The sequence below is a fragment of the Rhinoderma darwinii genome, chromosome 7, assembly GCF_050947455.1.
Source record: "Rhinoderma darwinii isolate aRhiDar2 chromosome 7, aRhiDar2.hap1, whole genome shotgun sequence".
Lineage (NCBI taxonomy): Eukaryota > Metazoa > Chordata > Amphibia > Anura > Rhinodermatidae > Rhinoderma > Rhinoderma darwinii.
This window is the reverse complement of record NC_134693.1, coordinates 82,721,886-82,743,342: the sequence shown is the minus strand read 5'-3', so window position 1 is coordinate 82,743,342 and position 21,457 is coordinate 82,721,886. Positions and strand designations below refer to the sequence as shown.

The 21,457-nt window shown below is 42.1% G+C and overlaps 1 protein-coding gene across 1 annotated transcript in view; it reads left to right on the top strand.

The window, feature by feature from the left end:
• The window catches only part of LOC142657250 (platelet-derived growth factor subunit B-like), a 52,966-nt gene that overhangs the window by 24,424 nt on the left and 7,085 nt on the right, over positions 1-21,457 (top strand). The window lies entirely within an intron of this gene.

Here is a 21,457-nt window from a genome sequence, read left to right as displayed (position 1 = left end):
ACCCTTTACACATGTCACAGGAATTAAAGCAATGTAGAGGTGAATTTTAAAAATTTCATATTTTTTTGCAGAAATAAATTTTTAGTACAATTTTTTTTATAACACAGAAGGTTTTACCAGAGAAATGCAACTCAATATTTGTTGCCCAGTTTCTGCAGTTTTAGGAAATATCCCACATGTGGCCGTAGCGTGCTACTGGACTGAAGCACCGGCCTCAGAAGCAAAGGAGCACCTAGTGGATTTTGGGGCCTTATTTTTGTTAGAATATATTTTAGGCACCATGTCAGGTTTGAAGGGCTCTTGCGGTGCCAAAACAGTCAAAATCCCCCAAAAGTGACCCCATCTGGGAAACTACACACCTCAAGGAAATTATCTAGGGGTACAGTGAGCATTTTGACCGCACAGCTTTTTTACAGAAATTATTAGAAGTAGGCCGTGAAAATTAAAATCAACATTTCTTCAAAGAAAATGTAGGTTTAGCGATTTTTTTTCTCATTTTCACAAAGACAAAAGGAGAAAAAGCACCGCAAAATTTGTAAAGCAATTTCTCCCGAGTAAAACAATACCCCACATGTGGTAATAACCGGTTGTTTGGAGACACGGCGAGGCTGAGAAGGGAAAGAGCGCTATTTGGCTTTTGGAGTTCACATTTAGCAGGAATGGTTTGCGGAGGCCATGTCACATTTACAGAGCCCCTGAGGGGACAAAACAGTGGAAACCCCCCACAAGTGACCCCATTTCGGAAACTACGCCCATTGAGGAAATTATCTAGGGGTATAGTGAGCGTTTTGACCCAACAGGTTTTTTGCATAAATTATTGGAAATAGGCCCTGAAAATGACAATCTAAATTTTTTCAAAGAAAATGTAGGTTTAGCTAATTTTTTCTCATTTCCACAAGGACTGAAGGAGAAAAAGCACCGTAAAATTTGTAAACCAATCTCTCCCGAGTAAAACAATGCCCCACATGTGGTAATAAACGGTTGTTTGGAGACACGGCAGGGCTGAGAAGGGAAAGAGCGCTATTTGGCTTTTGGAGCTCAAGTTTAGCAGGAATGGTTTGCGGAGGCCATGTCACATTTACGAAGTCCCTGAGGAGACAAAACAGTGGAAACCCCCCTCAAGTGACCCCATTTTGGAGACTACACCCATTGAGGAAATTATCTAGGGGTATAGTGAGCTCTTTGACCCCACAGGTTTTTTGCAGAAATTATTGGAAGTAGGCCCTGAAAATAAAAATCAACATTTTTTCAAAGAAAATGTAGGTTTAGCTTATTTTTACTCATTTCCACAAGGACTGAAGGAGAAAAAGCACCACAAAATTTGTAAAGCAATTTTTCCCGAGTAAAACAATACCCCACATGTGGTAATAAACGGCTGTTTGGAGACACGGCTTGGCTTAGAAGGGAAAGAGCGCTATTTGGCTTTTGGAGATCACATTGAGCAGGAATGGTTTGCGGCGGCCATGTCACATTTGCAAAGCCCCTGAGGGGAAAAAACAATGAAAACGCCCAAAAAGTGACACCATTTAGGAAACTACACCTCTTGAGGAATTCATCTAGGGGCGTAGTGAGCATTTTGACCCCACAGATGTTTCATAGAATTTATTAGAATTGGGCAGTGAAAATAAAAACAATACTTTTTCTTCAATAAGACGTAGCTTTAGCGCAAATTTTTTCATTTTCGCAACAAATAAAGGAAAAAAAGAACCCAACATTTGTAAAGCAATTTCTACCGAGTACGGCAATACCCCATATGTGGTCATAAACTGCTGTTTGGGCACACGGCAGGGCTCAGAAGGGAAGGACCGCCATTTGGAGTGCAGATGTTGCTGGATTGGTTTTTGGGCGCCTGTGGGCCCAAAACAGTGGAAACCCCCCAGAAGTGACCCCATTTTGGAAACTACACCCCTCAATGCTTTTACCTACGGGTGTAGTGAGCATGTTAACCCTGCAGGTGTTTTGTAGAAATTAGTGTGAACTTGATGTTGCAGAGTGAAAATTGGATTTTTTCCACAGATATGTGGACAATATGTGGTGCCCAGCTTGTGCCACCATAACAAGACAGCTCTCTAATTATTATGCTGGGTTTCCTGGTTTTAGAAACACCCTACATGTGGCCCTAATCTCTTGCCTGGACATTCAACCAGGCTCAGGAGTGAAGGGGTACCATGTAAAATTGAGGCCTAATTTGGCGATTTACAAAGTAATGGTTCACAACTGCAGAGGCTCAGATGTGAAATAATAAAAATAAACCCCTGGGAAGTGACCCCATTATGGAAACTGCACCCCTCAAGGCATTTTTAAGGGGTGTAGTGAGCATTTTCACCCCACAGATCTTTTCCATAAATGAATGCGCTGTGGATGGTGCAAATTAAAAATTTATATTTTTCCTTAGATATGCCATTCAGTAGCAAATATGTCGTGCCCAGCTTATGCCACTGGAGACACACACCCCAAAAATTGCTAAAAGGGTTCTCCCGGGTATGACGATGCCATATATGTGGAAGGAAACTGCTGTTTGGGGACGCTATAGGGTTCAGATGGGAGGAAATGCCATTTGGCTTTTGGAGTGTGGATTTTGCTTGGTAGTAGTTTTGTTTGGAGTCTTACTGGTGTTTCCGTTTATAATGTAGGGCATATGTAAGCCGGGCGGAGTATATAAGGGGCATAGTCAGGTGGTATAATAACGGGGTAAAAAAAAACTAGGGCTTGTTTTTTGCGGGACGAGCTATAGTTTTTATAGGTACCATTTTTGGATACGTGCGACTTTTTGATCACTTTTTATTCTAATATTTGTAGGGCAAAGTGACCAAAAAACAGAAACTCTGGTAAAGTTTTTTACGTTTTTTTTTACGCTGTTCACCGCGTGCAATAAATAATATAATATTTTGATACCTCCGGTCGTTACGGTCGTGGCGATACCAAATACATATGGTTTATTATTATTTTTCAATAATAAAGGACTTGATAAGAGTAAAAGGGGGATTGTGTTTTATTTGATTACTTGAAACTTTTACTGTTTTCAAACTTTTATTTTGTGCACTTTTTTTTACACTTTTTTATACTTTTTTTACACTTTTTCTCAAGTCCCACTAGGGGACTTGAAGTTCCAACGGTCAGATTTTTTTTTTTCTAATACATTGCCCTACCTATGTAGTGCAATGTATTAGATCTGTCAGTCATTCACTGACAGCAAGCCGATTAGGCTTCGCCTCCCGGCGGGGCCTAAATCGGCTTCCGTAATGGCAGAGCAGGAGACCATTGTGTCTCCTGTTGCCATAACAGCAGTCGCCAGTCCCGATTGCCTGTCAGGGCTGGCGATCTGCTAGTAACCGCTACGATGCAGCAATCGCTTTCGATTGCTGCATCGAAGGGGTTAATGGCAGGGATCGGAGCTAGCTCCGGTTCCTGCCGTTACAGTTGGATGTCAGCTGTACAGTACAGCTGACTTCCACCGCTGATGACGCCGGATCAGCTCCTGACCCGGCGCCATCTTGCCGACAGCTACGGAAGCCGATCAGGCTCCGCCGCCGGGCGGATCTTGACCGGCTTCGGTGCTAGGCAGACCGGGAGGCCAGTATTAGGCCTCCGGTTGCCATTGCAGCCACCGGAACCCCGGCAATTTCATTACTGGGGTTCCGATGAGCTGCAAACACCTTAAGTGCAGCGATCGCGTTTGAGCGCTGCACTTAAGGGGTTAATGGCGGGGATCGAAGCTAATTTCGGTCCCCGCCGTTACAGCCGGATGTCAGCTGTAAGATACAGCTGAGATCCGGTGATGATGGGACCGGCTCAGCTTCTGAGCCGGTCCCAAACATTTGGCGTACATGTACGGCAAGATGCGGGAAGTCAGTACTTTCCATGACGTACATGTACGGCAAATGTCGGGAAGGGGTTAACCTAGCGACACATTCCCTTTAACCTCTTAAGGACGCAGCCTTGTTTTGGCCTTAAGGCTCAGAGCCCATTTTTCAAATCTGACATATTTCACTTTATGTGGTAATAACGTCGGAATGCTTAAACCTATCCAAGCGATTCTGAGACTGTTTTCTTGTGACACATTGGGCTTTATGTTAGTGGTAAAATTTGGACGATATATTCAGCGTTTATTGGTGAAAAATTGCAAAATTTAGAGAAAATTTATTTTTCAGAATTTAAATGCATCTGCTTGTAAAACAGACGGTTATACCACCCAAAATAGTTACTAGTTCACATTTCCCATATGTATACTTTAGATTGGCATCGTTTTTTGAACATTCTTTTATTTTTCTTGGACGTTACAAGGCTTAGAACATAAACAGCAATTTCTCATATTTTTAAGAAAATGTCAAAAGCCTTTTTTTTTAAGGTACCTGTTCAGATCCTTAGTGGCTTTGAGGGGCCTATGTATTAGAAACCCCCATAAAATACCCCATTTTGAAAACTAGACCCCTCAAAATATTCAAAACAGCATTTAGAAAGTTTATTTAACCCTTCAGGCATTTCTCAGAAATTAAAGCAAAGTAGAGGTGAAATTTGCAAATGTAATTTTTCTTGCTGAATTTCAATTGTATTCAATTTTTTTTCTGTAACACAGAAGGTTTTACCCGAGAAACACTACTAAATATGTATTGTCCAGATACTGTAGTTTTTAGAAATGTCCCACATGTGGCTCTAGTGTGCTTGTGGACTAAAACACAAGCCCCAGAAGCAAAGAAGCACCTAGTACATTTTGAGGCCTCTTTTTTATTAGAATATATTTTAGGCAGCATGCCAAGTTTGAAGAGGTGTTGAGGTGCCAAAGCAGTAGAAATCCCACAAAAGTGACCCCATTTCGGAAACTACACCCCGCGAGGAATAAATTTTTGGTTGTTGTTACCATTTTGACCCAACAGTTTTTACACAGCACGCATTTGAATTGGCCTGTGAAATTAAAAAAAATGACATTTTTTCCAATAAGATGTCATTTTTGATAAAAATGTCTTATTTTCACAGGGAACAAAATACCCCATTTTGTTGCCCAATTTGTCCTGAGTGCAGCAATATTCCATTTGTGGTGATAAACTGCCGTTTGGGCCCATGGGAGGGCTCAGAAGGAAAGGAGCGCTATTTGTTCTTTGGAGTCCAGATTTTGCTGGATTGGTTTTCGGGTGCCATGTCGCATTTGCAGAGCCCCAGAGGTATCAAAGCATGGAAACCCACCAGAAGTGACCCCATTTTGGAAACTACACCCCTCAAGGAATTCATTTATTGGTGTTGTGACCATTTTGACCCCATAGTTTTTTCACATAACTTATTTGAATTGGTCTGGGAATTCAAACAAAATTTATTTTTTCCAATAATATGTCATTTTGGCTGAAAATTTCTTATTTTCACAAGAAATAAAATATCTCAGAAGGAAACGACCACCATTTGGCCTATGTGGGATTTTCTGATGCTAAGTCATGTATGCAGAAGCCCCTGAGGTACCAGTACAGTTGAAACCCCCAAAAAGTGACCCCGTTTTAAAAACTACACCCCTTAAGGCATTCATCTAGAGGTGTAGTGAGCATTTTTACTGGAGACATACACCCCATAAACTGTAATGTGGGTACTCACGGGTATGGCAATACCCTACATGTGGCTGTTATCAGCTGCCTGGGCACACAGCAGGGCTCAGAAGGGAAGTTGAGGGGGATAAGATGTGCGGAGGGCATCAGGGTAAGTAAAACTGGGGTAGATTAAAAATCAAGGGATGTATGATACATTTTGAAGCACTCTTTCATACGGAGCCTTAGTTTTTCGGGACACGTGTCACATTGATATATTGTGTCCTCCCTTATCCCCCTCTTATAGCAGACTTTGTACCTCTTTTGTCTTTTTCCTTTCTTGCCAGTTTGGGGAACTTCTCCTGGAAAGTGTTGCCCTGGTACGATGCGTGTGGCCCCGCTTCCAGAAGTACTGGGTGCCCCCCCTTCTTGGTCCCTAAAAATTAGTTTCTTGATAACCACCTCTTGAAATTCCAGGAAAGTTCCCGTCTGGCCTGCCCATCGACGTAGCACGTACACATTGTACAATGCCATCTGTATGATGTGCACGGCCAGTTTCTTATACCACACCGCATGGCGCTGTAGGGCTTCAGGACTTGATCTGACAAGTCCACCCCTCCCATGTACCTATTGTAGTCCAGGATGCAGTCTGGTTTGAGGGTGACTGTACTGGTACCTTGTACAGGTACATGGGTACTGGTGTGGGCATCTCTCTTGTCCTTGTACTTGACACACAATATGTTGCTGCTAGATTGTGCCCGGCTCTCACCTCTTCAGTGCCGCATGCCTCAGGACTTCTGGAAGCGAGGCACTTGAAGAGTGGGACGCTGGTATAAAAATTATCCAGGTAGAGGTGGTAACCCTGGTCCAGCAGTGGGTGCACCAAATCCCACACAATTTTTGCATTAACTCCCAGTAAGGGGGGGCATTCTGGGGGCTGAGCACTGGTGTCCTTCCCTTCATATATCCTAAATTTGTAGGTATACCCTGATGCACTCTCGCACAGCTTATACATCTTCACACCATACCTTGCCCTCCTACCCGGAAGGTACTGGCGGAATTGAAGCCTCCCTTTAAAATGTACCAAGGACTCATCAATAGAAATACACTTCTCGGTGGTGTATGCTTGGGAAAACCGGGCACTGAAACGGTCTAATAAGGGTCTCCGTTTATACAAACGGTCAAAACTGGGGTCATCTTGGAGTAGGCAATGCTCATTAGGAGAAGCGAAGTATTGCCTCATCTTTATTTTTTTTAGGTTCCAGTTCAGTTCTGAAGCTGCTTTGAGGGGCCTATATATTAGACACCCCCATCAAACACCCCATTTTAGAAACTAGACCCTTCAAAGTATTCACAACAGCATTTAGAAAGTTTATGAACTCTTTAGGTGTTTCACAGGAATTTAGAACAAAGTAGAGGTGAAATTTACATATTTATTTTTGTCATAAAATCCTTTTTATACCATTTTTTTCTATAACACAAAAGGTTTTACCAGAGAAACGCAACTTAATACTTACAAATGGACACAGCCAGGTCAGAAACGCTGATGAATGGGTGAGCAGGTGTTTTAAATAATAATAGCCACTCCCACTGGTCTTGAGGGGAGTGGTGTGTGGTGCATGGGATGTGTAGTAAGAAATAATAAATGAATAGTGTGTGTGCAAGTGTAATACTATAAGTGAAATATAGGGGGCAGTAATGAGTGAAGTGCCTCAATAGAAATAAATGGATAATGGGGTGCAGGTGAGTGAAACATGGAGGGATAGTGTGTACGTCATGAGGCACAACGTGTATAGCCAGGTAGAAGCCTATTTGTGACGCCTTGATAATTCATAGAGCGGGCTACCCTGCTTGCTATGCCAAACAACAACACACCATGCTCTCCCAGCATCAAAGACCCGGCTGTGTCCAAGAGAAGCGAATATACATAATAATGAAAAATACCTGGGGTATTGGTAATCATTTTGGCCAAAAGGACGCAAGCTTGCAATCCACGACAAGGATCCCCAGACTTGCGAGTCCCTAACTCCTAAACTGGAACAGAACGTTCCTGAGGCACAAACAGAACCGATAAAAACAAGGGGACATATACAAAAACACCGAAAAAGGCCATACTTACAAATGGACACAGCCAGGTCAGAAACGCTGATGAATGGGTGAGCAGGTGCTTTAAATAATAATAGCCACTCCCACTGGTCTTGAGGGGAGTGGCTCCATTGTGTGGTGTCCAGTTGCCATAGTTACAATCACCGGCAGCTATCGTGTAGCAGGCCGGCGATTGTAACTTGACCCCTAAAAAGCCGCAATCTCTATTGAACGCGGCTTTTAAGGGGTTAATCAGCGGGGACACAGCGATCGGTCCCCGCTGAAAGAGCTGCGGCAGCTGCTGTATGAGACAGCAGCTGTCACAGCTCCTGTATGTGTCGGGAGGACGGCCGAAAGCCGTTACTCCCGAGATATACTATTAGGTTATGGAGCGCGAACGATACAGCTACCATGACCTAATAGTACATCCAGGAGCGGGTAAAGGTTAACCCCTTTAGGACGCAGCCTGTTTTGGCCTTGTGGACACAGATGATTTTTTCAAATCTGACGTGTCGATTTATGTGGTAATTGCCTTGGAATGCTTTAAACTATCCAAGCGATTCTGAGACTGTTTTCTCGTGACATATTGTACTTTATGTTAGTGAAAAAATGTGGTCAATAAATTCAATATTTGTAAAAAAAATTCACATTTTTGAGAAAATTTGCAAAAAGTAGCATTTTTCTAAATTTAAATGTATCTACTTGTAAAACAGATAGTAATACCACACAAAATAGATACATTACCCATAAGTCTACTTTATGTTTTTATCATTTTTTTCACGTCCTTGTATTTTTCTAGGACGTTACAAGGTTTAGAACTTTAGCATCAATGTCTCACATTTTCAAGAAAATTTCAAAAGGCTATTTTTTCAGGGACCAGTTCAGATGTGAAGTGACTTTGAGGGCCTCATATATTAGAAAGTCCCCATAAATAACTCCATTTTGAAAACTGCACCCCTCAAAGTGTTCAAAACAGCATTCGGAAAGTATTTTAACCATTTAGGCGTTTCACAGGAATTAAAGCAAAGTAGAGGTGAAATTTAAAAATACAATTTTTTTTTGCTTAAATTCATTTGTAATAAAAAAAATTCTGTAACACAGAAGGTTTTACCAGAGAAACGCAACTCAATATTTATGGCCCTTTTTTTAGGAATATATTTTATGCACCATGTCAGGTTTGAAGTGGTCTTGTGATGCCTAAACAGTCGAAGTAACCTCCCGCAATGACGTATAGTTACTGAGTGGGACGGGTAGGGTTTAAGTGGACTAGTTGTCACGTTCACGACGCAGCCCCATTTTTCAAATCTGACGTGTCACATTGTGTGGTAATAACTTTGGAATGCTTTTACCTATCAAAGCGATTCTGAGATTGTTTTCTCGTGACACATTGGACTTAGTTACTGGTAAAATTTGGTCGGTACATTCAGTATTTAGTTGTGAAAAACACCAAAATTTAGCGAATAACTGCAAAAATGTGCATTTTTTTCTAAATTTAAATGTATCTGCTTGTAAGACAGGCAGTTATACCACACAAAATATTTTCTAATTAACATTTCCCATATGTCTACTTTAGATTGTCATCGTTTTTTGAACCTCCCTTTATTTTTCTAGGATGTTGCAAGGCTTAGAACTTTAGCAGAAATTTCTCACATTTTCAAGAAAATTTTAAAAAGGCTATTTTTACAGGCATCAGTTCAGTTGGGAAGTAATTTTGAGGGGCCCATACAATACAAACCCCCATAAATCACCCCATTTTAAAAACTGCACCTTCAAAGTATTCAAAACCGCATTTAGAAAGTTTCTTAACCCTTTAGTTTTTTCACAAGAACTAAAAGCAATGTAGGTGAAATTTACAAATTTCATTATTTATTTTTTGCAGAAATTCATTTTTAGTCCTTTTTTTCTGTAACACAGAAGGTTTTACCAGAGAAACACAACTGAATATTTATTTCCTAGATTCTGCAGTTTTACTGAAGCACAGGCCTCAGAAGCAAAGGCGTACCTAGAGGATTTTGGGGCCTCCTTTTTATATATTTTAGGCACCATGTCCGGTTTAAAGAGGTCTTGTGAGGCCAAAACCATAGAAACCCCCCAAAAAAGACACCATTTGGCATACTACACCCCTCAAGGAACTTATCAAGGGGTATAGTGTGCATTTTGAGCCTACAGTTTTTTTGTTGAGTTTAGTAGAATGAGGCCGTGAAAATAAAAATCTAAATATTTTCCAATAAAACGTAGACATTTTCAAAGGCATAAAGGGGAAAAACACCCCAACATTTGAAAAGCAATTTCTCCCAAATATGAAAATACCTCATATGTGGTAAAAAACTGCTTTTTGGAGATACGAGAGGGCTCAGAACAACACCATTTGGCTTTTGGAGCTCAAGTTTTGCTGCAATGGTTTTCGGGTGCCATGTCGCATTTGCAAAGCCCGTGAAGGACCAAATTAGTGTAAACACCCCAGATTTAGCTCAGAGTTTTCAATTTTCACAATAAATAAAGGAGGAAAAGCACCCCAACATTTGTAAAGCAACCTCTTCTGAGCATAGCAATACCACATATGTGGTAATAAACTGCTGTTTGTACCCACGGCAGGGCTTAGAAGGGAAAGAGCACCATTTGGCTTTTGGAGCTCAAATTGTGCTGGAATGGTTTGTGGCGCCATGTCACATTTACAAAGCTCCTGCGAGACCAAATCAGTGGAACCTCCCCAAAAGTGACCCCATTTGGGAAACTACACCCCTGAAGGAATTTATCATTGGGTATAGTGAGCATTTTGACCCCACAGGTTTTTTGCTGAATTTAGTGGAATGTGGCCATGAAATTGAAAAGCTAAATTTTTTCAGATAAAATGTGGACACTTTCAATTTTAACAAGGAATGAAGGAGAAACGGCACCCCAACATTTGAAAAGCAATTTCTCCCGATTACGGCTATAACCCATATGTCGTCATAAACTGCTGTTTGGACAAACGGCAGGGCTCAAAATGGAAGGAGCACCATTTGGGGGTCAAATTTAGCTGGAATGGTTTTCGGGAGCCTTGTCACATTTGCAAAGCGCCTGCGGGCCAAATCAGTAGGAACCCCCCAAAAGTGACCCCATTTTGGAAACTACACCTCTTAAAGGGGTTGTCCACTTTCTGAAACTAATGACCTATCCACCAGATAGGTCATCAGTATATGATCGGTGCATGTCCGACACCCGGACCCTGCACCAAACCGGCACTCCGGCAGCCTCCGGGCTACGGACGATGTTGCCGGAAGCAGCTGGCACCAGTCAAAGAATAGAGGCCAAGCTGCGGCTCCGGCTCCCACTACTGCATACCGTTCTAAACAGCCGGAGTTGTGGATCGGTGCGGGGTCCGGGTGTCGGACACGCACCGGTCATATACTGATGACCTATCCGGTGGATAGGTCATCAGTTTTCAGAAAGTGGACAACCCCTTTAAGGAATCTATCTAGGGTATAGTGAGCATTTAGACCCCACTGGTCTTTTGCAGAATTTATTGTAATTGTGATGGCTTATTTCTTGCTGGACAATCTGTAGTTTTCATTAGTACAGTTTTCGGGTACATGCAATTTTTTTGATCACTCGTTATTCAATTTTTTGCCATGCAAGGTGACCAAGAACCAACAATATTTTCTGTTCTTTCTTTTATTCCACAGTGTTTACCGTGGGCTATAAATGACAATTTTACTTTATTCTGGGGGTAGATACGATTACGGAGATACTAAATTTATATAGCTTTTTCTGTTTTGCAGCGTTTGCACAATAAAATCACTTTTTTTATTTTATTTCTTTTTTTGTCACCATATTCTGAGAGCCAAAACTTTTATATTTTTCAGTCAAAAAAGCTGTGTAAGGGCCTTTTTTTTTTGTGGGACAGGTTGTAGTTTTTATTGGTACTGTTTTGGGGTACATGCGACTTTTTGATCACTTTTTATTCTTTGTTTTGGACGGGGTGGTGACCAAAAAATAGTGATTCTGGCATTGTTTTATTTTTTTTTTTGTGGTGTTCACCATGCGGGACAAATAACATTATATTTTTATAGTGTGTGTCGTTACGGACGTGGTGATGCCAAATATGTGTACTTTTTTTTTAACATTTTCATTTTTCTCCTATAATAAAAACTTATTATTGGATAAAAGGAGGTTATTGTTTTTATTAACTTGAAACTTTTATTTTGACACTTTTATTTAACGTTTTGTAACTTTTTTTTTTTGTCCCACTAGGGGACTTGGCACCTCTGATCTTTACTGTAATACAATGTACTACCCACGTAGTGCAATGCATCAGAGCTGTCAGTCATTCACTGATGGCAATATATAACCTACAAAATACCTCCAAGCTCAAAACACAAAAAAGGACCTCTCAGTAGCAAGTAGACAACATATACAAAACCAGAAAAGGAGCACAAAATAGCAAAAATATCAAATCTTTATTATACAGAGATCAAACATATCTATACTAAAATATATATGAAACTGTTGAGCCCTTTGGGGCGAAGCCATTTTTTATTTATTTTTTTCGTTTTTCACTCCACGCATTCCAAGAGCCATAACTTTTTTTTATTTTTCTGTCAATAGAGTGGTGTGATGGCTTATTTTTTGCGGAAGAAGTTTTAGTTTCTTTTGGTACCATTTATAGTTCCTTATAATGTACTGGGAAACTGAAAAAAAATTATTTGCGGGCTGAAGTTAGAAAAAACTGTGATTTTTTGGGTTTCGTTTTTACAGCTTTCACCGTCCAGTAAGAACAGCAGCTTATCTTTATTCTGTGGCTCGATACGATTACGTGATACCAAATTTATATACTTTTTTTTAAGTATTTTCCTATTTTTATTGATAATAAACTTTTTGTTAAAAAAAAATGTTTTGTGTCGCCACATTCTGAGAGTCCTAACTTCTTTATTTTTTCACAGATTGAGCGGCATGATGGCTTATTTTTTGCGGGACAAGCTGTAGTTTTTATCAGTACCATTTTTTTGTATGTAGAACTTTTTGATCACTTTGTCTTAAAAAAATTTGTTAGAGTTAAGTTGACCAAATTTTCTTTTGTTTTTACGGCGTTTACCGTGCACGTTAAACAATGCTATATTGTAATGGTTCAGACTTTTATGGATGCAGCGATACCAATTTTGTTAACTTTTTTTATAGTGTTTATATAGTATGTGCAGATTGATGAATCACTCATATAAAGTGTATGTGTATAAAAAGTGTATATATGTAGGCAATTATTATATATATATGTTTTGCAAAAAAGCAAGTTGCAGATAAATAGTGAATACAAAAGAGATATATATACGAAGAATTATAATAAAGACATTTAAAAAAAGTATATCTAATGACGGATCGACAATAGTTTCGTAGACAGCAGAAGAAAGGGCATCACTAGGCTCCATTGGTCCTCATCAGAGAGAACGGTGAAAAGTTGAACTATCAACAAATATTAATATTTTATTAATAAAAGATAAAAAAACAAAAGACAAAACCCCAAGGATAATTAAAATTCACACTAGCTGTAGAATTACAAAAAGGCTTGAAGCTAGTAGCCTCGTTCAGATCGAAAGGTGCAGTGGTATTAAGTAAAGTTATCCATTTAATTTCCTTACGCAACAAAGCTATGCGGATGTCACCACCTCTACATCCCAACATAACTTTATCTATACCCCGAATCTTAAAACCGATGGGATTACAGGAGTGAAGATCACGAAAATGACGGGGTATAGGTTGAAGTTCATCCAGTTTAACATTGGCAGCAGATTTAATCTTACTGACATGTTATAGCACCCTAACTTTGAGGGATCTACTAGTCAACCCTATATAGATAAACTCACAGGGGGCATATTGCGAAATACACCACAGCTTCTGTATTACACTAAATGTAAAACACAGCTGACATCTGCAGTGTATGGAGCGGGCTCAGCGCGTGAGCCCGCTCTTCTCCAAACATCATCCCCTCCATGATGTGCCGACACATCACATGTCGGGAAGGGATTAAGTAAGAAGCGGTCAGGGGGCCCGGCGCTGCCGGGTGCCTTGACTGCCGACTATAAGAGGCAGGGACTTTTTAGCAGGATTTATTACTAAAAATAAAACTGTGTCTTATAGCCTGAAAAATATGGTATGTCGTCGCCTGGTCAATTTCTATTTAGATAGGGTCATATAATGATTTGTGACATGTGCTGTGTAAGGCTATATTCACACTACACGTCATCGCGCTGCCTTCGCAGATCCCGTGAAGATGAGAGACTACACCTGAAGAAGACGGCGGTGCATCGGTGAATATGTAGGGCAGACGAAAATTAAAAGGAGTGTATTGTTGCGCTCACTACATTGTTCATAGTGGTCAACTGTAATGAATTTTCCGGGACTGTCCAGAATTTACAGGGACAGTCCCTGAAAATTCCTACAGGGAGGGGGGAGGGTGTTTGTGGCATCATCTACAGGGGGTCTGTGTGGCATCATCTACAGGGGGTCAGAGTGGCGTCATCTACATCGGGGCTGTGTGGCATCATCTACATCGGGGCTGTGTGGTATATACATGAGATTTGTGTGGCATCATCTACAGGTGGTCTGTGTGGCATCATCTACAGGGAGGCTGTGTGGCATCTACAGGGGGGCTCTGTGGTATACACAGGGGGGCTGTGTGGCATATACAGGGGGTCTGTGTGGGATCATCTACAGGGAGGTCTGTGTGGCATCATATACAGGGAGGCTTTGTCATCATCTGCAGGGGGTCTTTGTGGCATCATCTACAGGGGGTCTGTGTGGCATCATATACAGGGGGTCTGTATGGCATCAACTACAGAGGGGCTATGTGGCATATACAGGGGGTCTATGTGACATCATCTACAGGGAGGCTGTGTGGCATCATCTACAGGGAGGCTGTGTCATCATCTGCAGGGGGTCTTTGTGGCATCATCTACAGGGGGTCTGTGTGGCATAATATACAGGGGGTCTGTATGGCATCATATACAGGGGGCTGTGTGGCATCATATACAGGCGGTCTGTATAAATGGAAATAGGAAAAAGAGAAAATAGTGTCTAGGTGAACATGTGACCTTCCTTTGGGTGTTTTCAGGGGGTTGGGACAAAGAAAGCGTGACCAATGAAATTCATCAGTTTTTTTAACGACCATGAAAAACGGATGTGAAACGGCCATTAAAAACTGACAGACGGACTGGAAATGGATGAAAATTTAGAGACACACTGATGCAAAATGGCTATGAAGAACTGACAGTTAATCAGTTTTTAATGCCCATTTTTTTTCACTGTCGTGTGAATGTAGCCTAAGGCCTCATTCACACGACAGTGAAAAACGGCCATGTGATGGCCGTCCTTTTAACGGCTTTCAGATGGCCGTTTTCAGAACAATGATATTCTATGGGTGCATTCACATGGCCGTTTTTTTAACGGCCCGTGAATAATGGGCGTCAAAAAATAGGACATGTCCTATTTTTGGCCGTTTTAACGGCCTGACGGCCCCCATAGAAGTCAATGGATCAGTTTTTAACGGCTGTCAATACATGTAACAACCGTTAAAAACGGATCTGTTACATGGGGATTGGCAAGGGAACTACTAGTTCCCTTGCTGGCTATCGTTGGCATACTCACGTTTGCGGCGCTTCTTCAGGTGTGGTCACTCGTCTTCACGGGTTTGAAGGCGCTTCGATGACGTCACCCCCCTGTTGCGCTGCCTTGCCAGATCCCGTGCCCGACGCGTGACCACACCTGAAGAAGACAAGAGACGGCGCTGCTCTCGTGAGTATGTGGCACGATCTACAGGCAGGCTGGTGTGGCATCTACAGGGAGGCTGGTGTGGCATGTACAGGCAGGCTGGTGTTGCATCTACAGGCAGGCTGGTGTGGCATCTACAGGGAGGCTGGTGTGGCATCTACAGGGAGGCTGGTGTGGCATCTACAGGGAGGCTGGTGTGGCATCTACAGGCAGGCTGGTGTGGCATCTACAGGCAGGCTGGTGTGGCATCTACAGGGAGGCTGGTGTGGCATCTACAGGCAGGCTGGTGTGGCATCTACAGGCAGGCTGGTGTGGCATCTACAGGGAGGCTGGTGTGGCATCTACAGGGAGGCTGGTGTGGCATCTACAGGGAGGCTGGTGTGGCATCTACAGGCAGGCTGGTGTGGCATCTACAGGCAGGCTGGTGTGGCATCTACAGGGAGGCTGGTGTGGCATCTACACGGAGGCTGGTGTGGCATCATCTACAGGGAGGCTGGTGTGGCATCTACAGGGAGGCAGGTGTGGCATCATCTACAGGGAGGCAGGTGTTGCATGATCTGCAGGGAGGCTGGTGTGGCATCATCTACATGGAGGCTGGTGTGGCATCATCTACAGGGAGGCGTGTGGCATCATATACAAGGAGGCGTGTGGCATATACAGGGAGGCGTGTGGCATCATATACAGGGAGGCTGTAAATAGTGTCTAGGTGAACATGTGACCTTCCTTTGGTTGTTTTTAGGGGGTTGGGACAAAAAAAGCCTGACCAATGAAATTCATCAGTTTTTTTAACGGCCATGAAAAACTCATGCAAAATGGATGTCAAACGGCCATTAAAAACGGACAGATGGACTTGAAATGGATGAAAATTTAGAGACACACTGATGCAAAATGGCCATGAAAAACTGACAGTTGATCAGTTTTAAATGGACATTTTTTTTCACTGTCGTGTGAATAAGGGCTGAGGCCTTATTCACACAGCAGTGAAAAATGGCTGTCAATTTTTAATGGCTGTCAATACATGTAACAACCGTTAAAAACTGATCTGTGTCATGGAGATTGGCAAGGGAACTACTAATTCCCTTGCTGGCTATCGGCGGCTCGATGACACTCACCAATGCAGCGTCGACCTCTTCAGGTGTGGTCTCTCGTCTTCATGGGTTCTGTGGAGGCGACGCGATGACATCATCGCACTGCCTTTGCAGATCCCGTGAAGTCGAGAGACCACGCGTGAAGACGAGCTGCATCGGTGGGTGTCATCGCGTCGCCGCAGATCCTGTGAAGACGAGAGACCTTACCTGAAGAAAACAGCGCTGCATCGGTGAGTATGTTGGGCATTCATGTTGGGCTGTGTGGCATCATATACATCGGGGCTGTGTGACATATACAGGGAGGTGTGTGGCATCATATTAAGCGGGCTGTGTGGCATATACAGGGAGTCTGTGTGGCATATACAGGGAGGTGTGTGGCATCATATCCATGGAGGTGTGTGGCATCATATACAGGAGGTGTGTGGCATCATATACAGGGAGGTGTGTGGCATATACAGGATGTGTGCTGCATCATATACAGGAGGTGTGTGGCATCGTATATAGGGAGGTGTGTGGCATATACATGGAGGTGTGTGGCATCATATACAGGTGTGTGCATCATATACGGGAGGTGTGTGGCATCATATACGGGAGGTGTGTGGCTTCATATACGGGAGGTGTGTGGCATCATATACGGGAGGTGCGTGGCATCATATACAGGGAGGCTGTTAATAGTGTCTAGGTCAGGGGTGGGCAAACTTTTTGACTCGCGGGCCACAATGGGTTCTAAAATTTGACAGAGGGGCCGGGCCAGGAGCATTTGGAGGGAGTGTTTGGGCCGGATATACTAAAGCATTAAATGTAGTGTGTGCAAACCTCATAGCACAGTAAGAACACTACAACCCAATTTATTAACTGTCTTTCAAATGTGAAAAATAGCCCTTATCAGTTAATAAATTTGTCTCAAGGAATATGCAAGATATGGCATTTACATACTATTTCGCAGATACTGGGAGGAGGAAATGTAAATAGATTAAAATAACATACGCACTGTGATTTATCAAGAAAAAAGTTCTGTTGACTCTGTAAATTAGCTGCCAACCTCTGAGCAGTAGCCGCCCGTTCTTGTGTTGACTGCTTGCTAGCATAGTTTGCATGCTTCGTGGCAAAGTGACGGCTGATATTGTACTCTTTGAAAACCGAAGGGCTTAATGGTGACGTGAAACGAAGTGAAAATTAAAGTGAAATAAAGAGAAATACGCGCCACATTAACCCCTTAATGACCGGGCCATTTTGCACGTTAATGACCAAGGATTATTTTTTGTTTTTCCACGGTCGCATTCCAAGAGTCGTAACTCTTTTTTTATTCCGTCGACATAGCCGTATAAGGGCTTGTTTTTTGCGGGACGAGTTGTATTTTGTAATTGTACCATTTTTAGATGCTTATAACATATTGATTAACTTTTATTAACTTTATTTTAGGAGAGAATTGAAAATAAGCAGCTATTCCAGCATTAATTTTCACGTTATAAATTTACGCCGTTTACTATGCAGCGTAAATAACATGTTAACTTTATTCTATGGGTCGGCACGATTACAGGGATACCAAATGTGTAAAGGTTTTATATGTTTTTTCTACGTTTGCACAATAAAAACCCTTTTAGAAAAAAATTACTTGTTTTTGCATCGCCGCGTTCCAAGAGCCGTCATTTTTTTATTTTTCCGTCGATGTGGCCGTACGTGGGATTGATTTTTGCGGGACAATGTGTAGTTTTCATTAGTACTATTTTGGGGTACATAGGACTTATAGATGAACTTTTATTTTATTTTTTATGGGGGGAATGGGAGAAAAGAAAGAATTTTGCCGTTGTTTTTTGCGTTTTCTTTGGACGCCGTTCATCCGGCGGTTTAATTAATGTGTTCATTTTATTGGTCAAGTTGTTACGATCGCGGGGATACCATATATGTGTATGTGTGATTTGTTTTGACCGTTTTATTAAATAAAACCACTTTTTGGGGCAAAAAAGTAGTTTTATTTGACTTTGACTGTAATTTTTTTTATTTTTTTTTTCACAAACTTTATTTAACGGTTTTACTTTTTTTTTTTTTAGTCCCACCAGGGGACTTCACTATGCGATATGCCGATCGCATATATAATGCTTTGGTATACTTCGTATACCAAAGCATTATTGCCTGTCAGTGTAAAACTGACAGGCAACCTATTAGGTCATGCCTCCGGCATCGCCTAACAGGCAGATGCTGAAGACAGACCTGGGGGTCTTTGTTAGACCCCCGGCTGTCATGGAAACCCGACGGCGACCCGCGATTTGTTTGCGGGGGCGCCGCTCGGGAGACAGAGGGAGTTCCCCCTTCTGTCAAACACATTAAATGCCGCTGTCACTGTTGACAGCGGCATTTAATGGGTTAAACTGCCGGAATCGGCGCGTGCTTCGATTCCGGCAGTTGCAGCAGGAGCCAGGCTGTGTATAACAGCCGTGCTCCTGCCGCTGATCGCGTGGGTAAACTGTCAGTACCCGCGCGATCACAGGACGGATATATCCGTCCTCCTGCGCGAACTAGCAGCTGCTGAGGACGGATATATCTTGGACAAGTTCGGCGGGCCGGATTAAAAAGCCTAACGGGCCGTATGTGGCCCGCGGGCCGTAGTTTGCCCATGTCTGGTCTAGGTGAACATGTGACCTTCCTTTGGGTGTTATCAGGGGGTTGGGACAAAGAATGCCTGACCAATGAAATTCATTAGTTTTTTTAACGACCATGAAAAACTAATGCAAAACGGATGTGAAACGACCATTAAAAACTGACAGACGGACTGGAAATGGATTAAAATTTAGAGACACACTGATGCAAAATGGCTATGAAGAACTGACAGTTAAACAGTTTTTAATGGACATTTTTTTTCACTGTCATGTGAATATCGCCTAAGTAGTGAGCCTGTGAATGGCCAGACCCCAGCGTCTCCAGGCCTATTCAGTGTTTGTCCTTGGTGTGTTCTCATACAGACAGGGTGTGGTAAGCAGCTGTTTTGGAAACGCAGCTTTCTAAGTATTATCTAACATTTAAATAATAGCCATTGTCTTGTCTTATTCCTTTCCCAGAAAGGGACTTTTTGTATTAAAACAGTTCATACAAAGTACAAACAAAGTTATTTATTGGCTTTTTAGACAAATGCAACCAATAACTAATTCATCTCTTGTTATTAGGTTACTTACTTTACATAACCCATAGTCTACATATTCTTCTCTATCCCTTTTCATGTAATGTATGCTTAAATTTAATTTATTAGCAAGCTGACTAGATCTACCCTGCAGGGCAGCTCATTGTAGTAATTTGTAGGGATGACATGTATACTGTTTGTCACGATCTGTGGGTATGTGGACCCATTAGGCTGCACCGCCGTAGCGGGGAGGCAGCTGGCCAAATAACAGAGTACGCAATAAATACAAAGTCCAGCACAAGGGTACCTGAATAGTCCAGACAGTCGCAGTAGCTAGGCACAGATGGAACTTTAGAAGGCAGATGATGCCACACATGGCGGAGGATATCAGGTGTGGTAGGTGACACCAGACGTGGTGTACGACAGCAGAAGAGACCGATGACAGAACACGATTCCAACACTCGATAGGGCTCAGTAACTAACAAAGCACAGAATACAGGAACAGGCAGTAGGGCACGAGAACACTTGAGAACATGATAACACTAAGGGACTATTTGCAAAGACCAATATGGGAATTACAAACAGCGCTCAGGCAGGGAGTGAATGGGGAGGGACCCTTTAATAGTCTAAAGAGATTAGGGCTGATTAGTAATAAAATTCATGTGCGCGCACAGGCCCTTTTAGGCACAGGCACGAGCGTGTGCGAGCACCCTACGGGACACAGCCGAACAGAGCAGAAGTGAGTGCTGGCGTCTCGTAGGAAGAAGATGCCGGCCAACACTCACACATCCATGGCTGCGACCGCCGATTGTGAGTAGGAACGGCGGTCTGTGGCCGTGGACGTTACACTGTTATCTCTTTTATGACGATGTTGCTTGTACAGGTGTCTAATAAAAAGTGCTATAATATTGTTACTAACCCAAGTGTATCTCTTTAACATAAATATCCCACTAAACACAATTGATCTCTAGTTTCTTTGAAATTGTATAAAAAGCCCAAATTATCTTAAGAAATTGAGTAATTGTGTCTACCGAGGTTTGGTATTCGGTGTATATTCTGCAGCAAACAGCACTGTTTTCAGACTCACTGGAGTACTTTCCTAATATTGTAATTCCAAGTGTCGGAGAGCCATTGTCCTTGATCATTTGGTGTAAGTCAGTGTGTCCTTATTCCGGGATTCTAAGTGTTAAGACCCTATTACACAGTGTGTCATTGTTCTTGCTCCATTGTTGCAGGTCAATGTGTCATTATGATGGGGCTCCAAGTATCCGTATACCTTTGTTCTTGGCCCAATACTCTCACTCATTTTGTCATTATTGGACATTAGACCCTAAATGCCATTGTGCCATTCTTGTTGGACCCCACATGTCAGTGTCACAGCATGTTATTGTTCTGGGACCCTAAATTTCAGTGTGTCATTGTTCCATAAAAACAATAGTATGGTCCTATTATAATGTATTTTTATACACAAAAAAAGGACAAAAATCTAAAAACTACAAGTAGCCCACAGATTGCATGTCCTACAAATAATAATAATAATGTTCGCAAAATACTATATAATGTCTACTAATAGCTAATGTATTTTCCAATATGGAGCAAAATTAGAGACACCTTATTGAAATAATAGCTAGCTGGAGAAATGTGACCATAAACGATTTGGATTCCCCGTGTGATCTGCCTACATAACTGATGGCTTAACATTTGCATGATGGTTTTTCCATGGAATCTCTCAGCAGGTTACGTTTTCGCTAAAGCCAGATTCCTTGGGGAAAAGAGTGATATCATTCCATCCCCTTGGACATGCTTTCCTTTGTAAATGTTTTAATTACTTTTACATACATTTCTGTAGAGAATGCCAAAACAGCATGGAACGGTTTTAATTATTGTCAGCCAGGGAGGCATGAGCTTAATTTTGCAGCTGT